Raw genomic sequence first — 6,558 nt, 5'->3', positions numbered from 1 at the left:
AAGAATCTTGGAAACAAATGATTACATATCAAACAAAATCCTAACATGCTTTCTAGAGACTAAATTTAACTAACAAGTTAACCTCCTGTCTAAAGAAATTTCTCATCCAACAGCTTCTGCAGTTTTTCAGCCAAGCTTGGCTGAGATCCTGTTTTCATGAATGGACATGCTGTCCATTTACTTCCTAGGTGCAGGGTCATGGGGTGTCTTCTTTGCCTCTGCTTACACCCCAGTTTGATTGCCTGTGCTCTGAGACAGGCTAACCACCTGTGGCTTGTCTTATTTGGTGACTTCGCATCTCTTTGTTGACTTCCTGAGTATCCATTGTGTTAGCTTCCAGTGTTTAATTTCCATCCCAACAGAGAGACTGGCGAATAAACATCTCTTGTTTGACCGAAAACCTGGTTCTTCACCTCTGTTGATGACTTGTGCCTTAATAAAGACTCTATGAAAATATTTGCAGCTGACGTATATAACCCCTTACCTAGCATCTATACACACATTTCACAGTGATATTAATTACTAGGGCCACCCTGGCTTTCATTTAAGCCCCGCCATGACATTCTGTGGTGAACCAGGATGTATGCACCGGAATCAGGACATTCCTGTAACCCCCTTGCCAAGTGGCATTGAGGGGGTCTTGGGTCACAGCATAGGTCTGTGCTGTGCTGTTCTGTTGGCCCTAGGGCTCAGCTGCAGCAGAGTGGTGGTGGTGGGGGGGAAGATGGGTTTCTTTCCAATTCAAACAGCTGCGGAAATGTCTCTTTTAGCAAACATCATGACCTTTGTGATCTTCTGGCGGCGGGACTGCTTGATCTCTGCCTCCAGCCGCTACCACCTGATGGCGGTGTCCCTGGCCGACACCGTGGTTCTCGTTCTCATCGTTCTCATGGAGATGATTCTGTAATGCTACAGCATGGAACCGTTCTGGTACCGGGACCCCTGATGCACCCTCCGGGACGTCTTCAATTACGGTGCAGTCAATGCCTCCATCTGGCTGGTGGTGTCCTTCACCGTCGAGCACTCCGTGGCTATCAACACCTTCAAGCTGAAGGCAAAGCTGTGTTCCCCAAGACGCATGCTCTACACTATCGCTCTGGTTCACGTCTGCAGCTACCTAGTGGCTATCCCGTATTATTGGTCCAACAGATCAGAAAGGATGAATGGGACAGGACGGGTGGTCTGCAAATTTAACCCTGACCTTCCCAACTTTTACGTTGAGGGGCTGGTTTGGTTTCAGACCTCACTCATCAACATCGTCCCTTATGTCATCATCATCACAGCCTGACCCTCAGGCAGATCGACCTCAGCAACAAAGTGCACTGTGTGATGGCCGGAGGGCTCCACCGAGTGAACTCTGGGACCTAATTCAGGTACCAGAAGAAGAAATCCATCCTCCTCCTTGTGACTGTCTTGATGACATTCGCTCATCTGGGCGCCACCAGGTTTGTCACGCAGATTATTCTCAGGACCTGCCATTATGATATAGAGAGACAGGATTACTCTAAGGCTATTAACATTGCGGTGGACATTGATACTATGCTGGAATTGACCAACTCAGCTGTGAACATGTATCTCTATGCCTGCACCCAGACTGCCTTCCGCAGGAAGCTAATCCATTGCCTCAAGGCTCTCCTCTCTCCCTGCAAAGCACAAAGAAAGCACCCATCAGCCATCTTCCAGGTATAATGCCTTACGATGTCCTGCTGCATGTCTCCCCAGAGGCAGGTATATCTCCCTGTATTTAATGAGAGGACTTGCCTTATCCCAGCCAGGAGTGAGGATAAGAGAAATGGGCCTAGCATTAGGTATGTAAAATAAATTTAATTCAAATTAACATCTTCAGCAGATCGATAACAGGCCATACGTTCCAGCTTTGTCATCGATTGGCATGGAGTGTTGGTAGTTTGGATGTGAAATAGCACATAGCTATCCCAGCCCCTCCGAGCGACTCTTTCAGCACTCTGAAGAAAACTGGCTGTGATTTGTCAATGTTATAGGGGCTTAGAATTAGAGCTGGCCAAAATTCAGGATTTCTGGTTTGTGGGAAACTTCTGTATTTTAGAACTTGTTTCCTTCTAAATGGGAACAAAAGCACATTTTTTTGAAATTTCCCACAACTCAGAAATTCTGAAAGAAAAATAAATGGTTCAGAAACAGGGACACACAATCTGCTCCTTGGGACCCCAGCAGTGGCTGTGTGAAATTGACTTGATTCTTGTCAGTTTCAGGCAGCGGCTGGCAGGGTCTGTGGCTCCAGGGCAACCCCACTATGTGGGACCCCAGGGCTTCCAGACTCCTGATCCAGCTGGCTACCAGGGCTGCCAGCTCAGAAGCTGAGGTTCGCAGAGCTTCCAAGCTCCTTGCTGATTAGAGATGGACATAGAGCTCCCTGAGCTTTCAGGCTCCCAGGTCCACAGCAGGGATCCTGGAAGCCCAGGCATGGCAGTGCTGCCCTGGAGTCATGGACCTGGGAAGCTCATGGTCTCCAGCAGCCTGCCAGGAAAGTTCATCAAACCTGAGATGTTTCTGAAAAACATTTGGGGTTCAAAGAATTAGTATGTTCCAGCAAAACTTTTTTAGACTGTGTTTTCGTGTTTGCACACTGGGTTTTTCAGTGCAAGTCATTGGCAGCATGCTAACATTCTACCAGTTCTGGGCATGCTCAGGTAGGTTAGGGAAAATCATAGGCAGGGGAAGGAGAATAAGCTCTATTGATACATCAGCTGTATCCCTAGGGTTTGTATCACATCCATAGTTGTATCAATTCAAAATCTGTCTGTAGACCAGGCCTAAGTGAAGTCAAAAATATAGCCTTCATGTTGCGCTGAGGGTTCTTGGACCCCATCTTAACAGAGAGCTTGTCCCCGGGGCACCTTTCTCCCAGTCACTAGCTTGTGAAAGACACCCCCTCCCAATCCCAGCCACGTAACGGCCATGTGACAGCTGCCTTAGAGACCGCCGTACTCCTGAATGGTGAAAAAGCTCCTGCAATGGCCTGGGGGAGAGAGAGGTCTCTGTCATATCCATGATGCCACCACAGCCCAAGGCTAATTGACCCTAATTCATTTCTCCATTTTCAATTGGGCTAAACTCAGACTCCACACCCTGGTCTTCAGTCTGTGTTGGATCTTACCAGGAACTGGCTTAAGCCTTCATAACACTTAGCAGTGTCCTTCAGAGGAGCCATTTGAATGCAGCATGCATTGGCAGCAGGTGACGCTGAGTGCTGCATTTCTTGGAGATGTTTGTATTTGACTCCGGTGCAACCCATCAAACCAGCCCTGAGTGCCAAATCACGTATGTCAAAGCTCAGAAAGCTCCACCATTAAGAAACGAAGACCGTTGCTTCAGAGTGGCTTTGCCTCTCTAGGGGCTTCTTTGTACTTTGGTTAAAAAGAGAGTATTGTACTGTGTAGGTTGGGTCTAGTACTGTGAGTGAGAAAGTGCAGGCTTCTACGTATTTGTCAAGCAATTAGAGAGTGCTGATAGACACACCTCAAAGGCTTGGGCCCAGATAAGGCCCTGAGTGTTCAGGGCTACCATAACGTGTAGCACCAAAGGCTGACTTAGTTTTGGGACGTGCTGTGGCCTTCCAGAAAGGAGGTATGGGTAGGGCCTAATCCCCTATGCAAAGATTCAGATTCCTAGGTGTTAAGGAGTCCGATCGGATAATCAAAAATTCGGATAATCCAGAGAATGGGAAAGTGTGAGGCTGCAGCGCCATCTAGTGGCCACAGGAGAGCTCACCCACGTCTGGACCTGCGTGTGCCGGTTGTTTGGTTAATACAGAGAGCCGCCGGGTATCGGCTACACGGGGTTCTGCTGTATTCCCTTCGCAGCCCGCTGAGCATTTCTTCTTCTGTAGCTCTTCTTTTTAAGAGCGGGTCGGACGAACACCTGTCAGGATTGGTCTAGAATAATACTGAGTCCTGCCATGAGTGCAGGGGACTGGACTAGATGACCTCGCGCGGTCCCTTACAGTCCTGCGATTCTATGATTTACCCTATTGCTATGGCTATTGCCTCTCGTGGGCATATTCCCAGCGTGTAGTGGGTGCCTGCCTGCCTGCTGCTACCATCAGCTCTTGGGCTAGGTCTGACACAGAGCTCTTTCCCATCTGAGTCTAGCGGCGGGTGCCGGGCTGTGTTCTGGGGCGCTAAGCGCTGTACCAGAGGGTGATTTTGGTAGCATGTAGGTAAATACTGAATGAGATGCTCACGCTGCAGATTGTCCTACAGAGGCGACAATTCGCACGGCTTTGTTCGGCGTCATCCCTAGAGCTCCCTTTCTCAGTACTCGCTGCCTTACTCCGAGCCATCAGTGGACTCCTTCAGAGACAGCAGCCTGGCTGCCCTGCGAGGTCTGGTTTGCTCATGAGACGTTTGCTCCTTTCTGAGTCTGCCTGAGCCAGAATGACCAGGGGGGCAGTAGCAGCAGCTGGCGCTCGGTGGTTTGGCTCCTTGGGTTGGCTGAGTCCCAAAAGGGCGTGAGGTGAAGCAGCAAAGAGACTCAGCCGCTGGTTGGAGTGAAAGTTCTGAGCTGGTTTCATTTGAGCACGTTTCCATGTCTCTGTTCCTACCAAAGAAGCCCCCTGCCCTGCTTACAGTCACCTGGCCTGTCGCCTGCCTGTGGAGGCGATGGTGCTCGGATAACGAATCCTACTTTAGGTTCAGAGTCCAGGCTACGTTCTCCAGCCCGGGCTAGCTGCTGCATCCCCGTGCTCCTCTCCCTGGCTTTTCTCACCTGTTTCTCTGTCCAGCCGTCCATCAGATTCCATGCAACATTTATGTAAAGGAATGTTCCTCGAGGGGGGGCCCACGCAGCCTGGGGGCTTGAGTGAGCTGGAGTCGGCCTAGGTTCAGTGACTGGTGAATCAGGCTCATGTTTGTTTACATAACTGTAGGGAAAACCCGGTGTTTGCCCAGCCGCTCTGAACAAGGCCGGAGCAGCTGGGCAGCAGCAGGAACAGGACGTGCAACTGTATCTGGTGCCCATGCCAGAGCTGGGAGGCCACCTGTGAGATTCAGCCCCCTGCCCAGTCCAAGGCTCCAGCCCTGCCCTGTGATGCTGAACTGGGGCAGCAGGCAGGCGGGTCGAGTGCTGGGGCCAAAGGGCCGTAGGGCTGGGCCCCATCCCTCAGCAGGCTGGCCCTGCCCATGCCCTACTGTCTAGTCTCATTCCCAGCCCATCACGGTGGGCTCTGCTGGCTGGCTCCAGCCTCCATGACTCAAGGTGCCAGCCTCTGCGGCTCCTCCCCATTCCAGACTCAGCGACCGCCCTGGCCTTCAGCAGCCGTTTGCCTCTCCAGAGCTCCGCCCCAGGCCTCCTGGCCGTGCCCCTCGGGCTGCCCTCTGCTCTGGGCCAGCCACACGCTTGTCCCCCCCCTTCAGCGAAGCCCTACAGGGTGCAGCTAGCGCCTAACACTTCTCTTTCCTCGCTCAGCTCCTCCGTCCCCTGGCTCTTTCCAGCGGCGTTCCCGTACTGAAGGGCCTAGGCCAGCAGAGGGGCATCCAGAGGACAGGCGGAGGCCTGCGGAGCCCAGGGTCCCCAGCTCCCCCCGGCACAGCTCCCGTTCGGGCTAACCCTGCAGGGACATGTTGGCAGCCCGGAGGGATAAAGGCTGTTTGTGTTGCTGCTCTGCCAGCAGCTCAATTTCCTGGGAGGGTGAAAGGCCTCAGCCAGGTACCCCGCCCGGCCATGCCTATGAGCAAACGGAGTGCGGCTGGGGAGACCCAGACAGAGCTAGGGGCAGGCGGGGAGGGGAGCAGAGTGGAGAGGGGACGAGGAAGGGGAGAGAAAGGGCACAAAAGAAGGCAGGGGTGAAGAGGCAGATGGGGGAGGTGAGGCAAGCAGAGTGCTGGGGGGGGACAGAGAAGGGGGGTAGGGAGGGGTGGGGGTCCCCGGGAATGATGTGTAGACAAAAGCTCCCACCGAGGAATCTGCTGCTGTAACCTAGCCAATAGCTGGGAGACCCACAGTGCAGGGATGGGGTGTGCAGTGGGCAGAGGGGGCTGTGCAGTGAGATGGAGTGTAGCAGACAAGGGGGCTGTGGAGGGGTGGGGGGGCTGTGCAGTGAGATGGGGTGTAGCAGGCAGGGGGTCTATGCAGTGAGATGGGGTGTAGCAGGCAGAGGTCTGTGCAGTGGGCAGAGGGGGTGTGTGCAGTGAGATGGGGTGTAGCAGACAAGGGGGCTATGGAGGGGTAGAGGGGGCTGTGTAGTTAGGTGGGGTGTAGCAGGCGGGAGGGGCTGTGCAGTGAGATGGGGTGTAGCAGGCAGGGGGGCTGTGGAGGGGCAGAGTGGCCTTTGCCTGGCAGACGGAGCCCAGCTCCTAGGTCTGTGGGGCCATGCTGGGCTGTCCACATGGGTGCCCCAGGGCTCACCTCCCTGCCGTGGGTGGTGGCTGGCCTGGGGTCTGTCCTGAGCCTTAACCAGGTGTGAAAGAATACAGCTCTGTGTTCACACCCTACGCACGCTTGCACTAATGGCCGTGCAAGGGACAGCTAGTGGTGGGTCAGTTCAAAACTCATCATTTGCTGATCAATAATCCAATGGCA

At 53.2% G+C, this 6,558-nt stretch overlaps 1 pseudogene; it reads left to right on the top strand.

The window, feature by feature from the left end:
• The first annotated feature begins 477 nt into the window (after positions 1-477).
• Positions 478-3,503, top strand: LOC122457114 (annotated as a pseudogene).
• Positions 3,504-6,558: the final 3,055 nt, after the last annotated feature.

The sequence above is a fragment of the Dermochelys coriacea genome, chromosome 21 (assembly GCF_009764565.3).
Source record: "Dermochelys coriacea isolate rDerCor1 chromosome 21, rDerCor1.pri.v4, whole genome shotgun sequence".
NCBI lineage: Eukaryota > Metazoa > Chordata > Testudines > Dermochelyidae > Dermochelys > Dermochelys coriacea.
The sequence above is the reverse complement of the archived record's forward strand: the minus strand, read 5'-3'. Positions and strand labels throughout refer to the sequence as shown.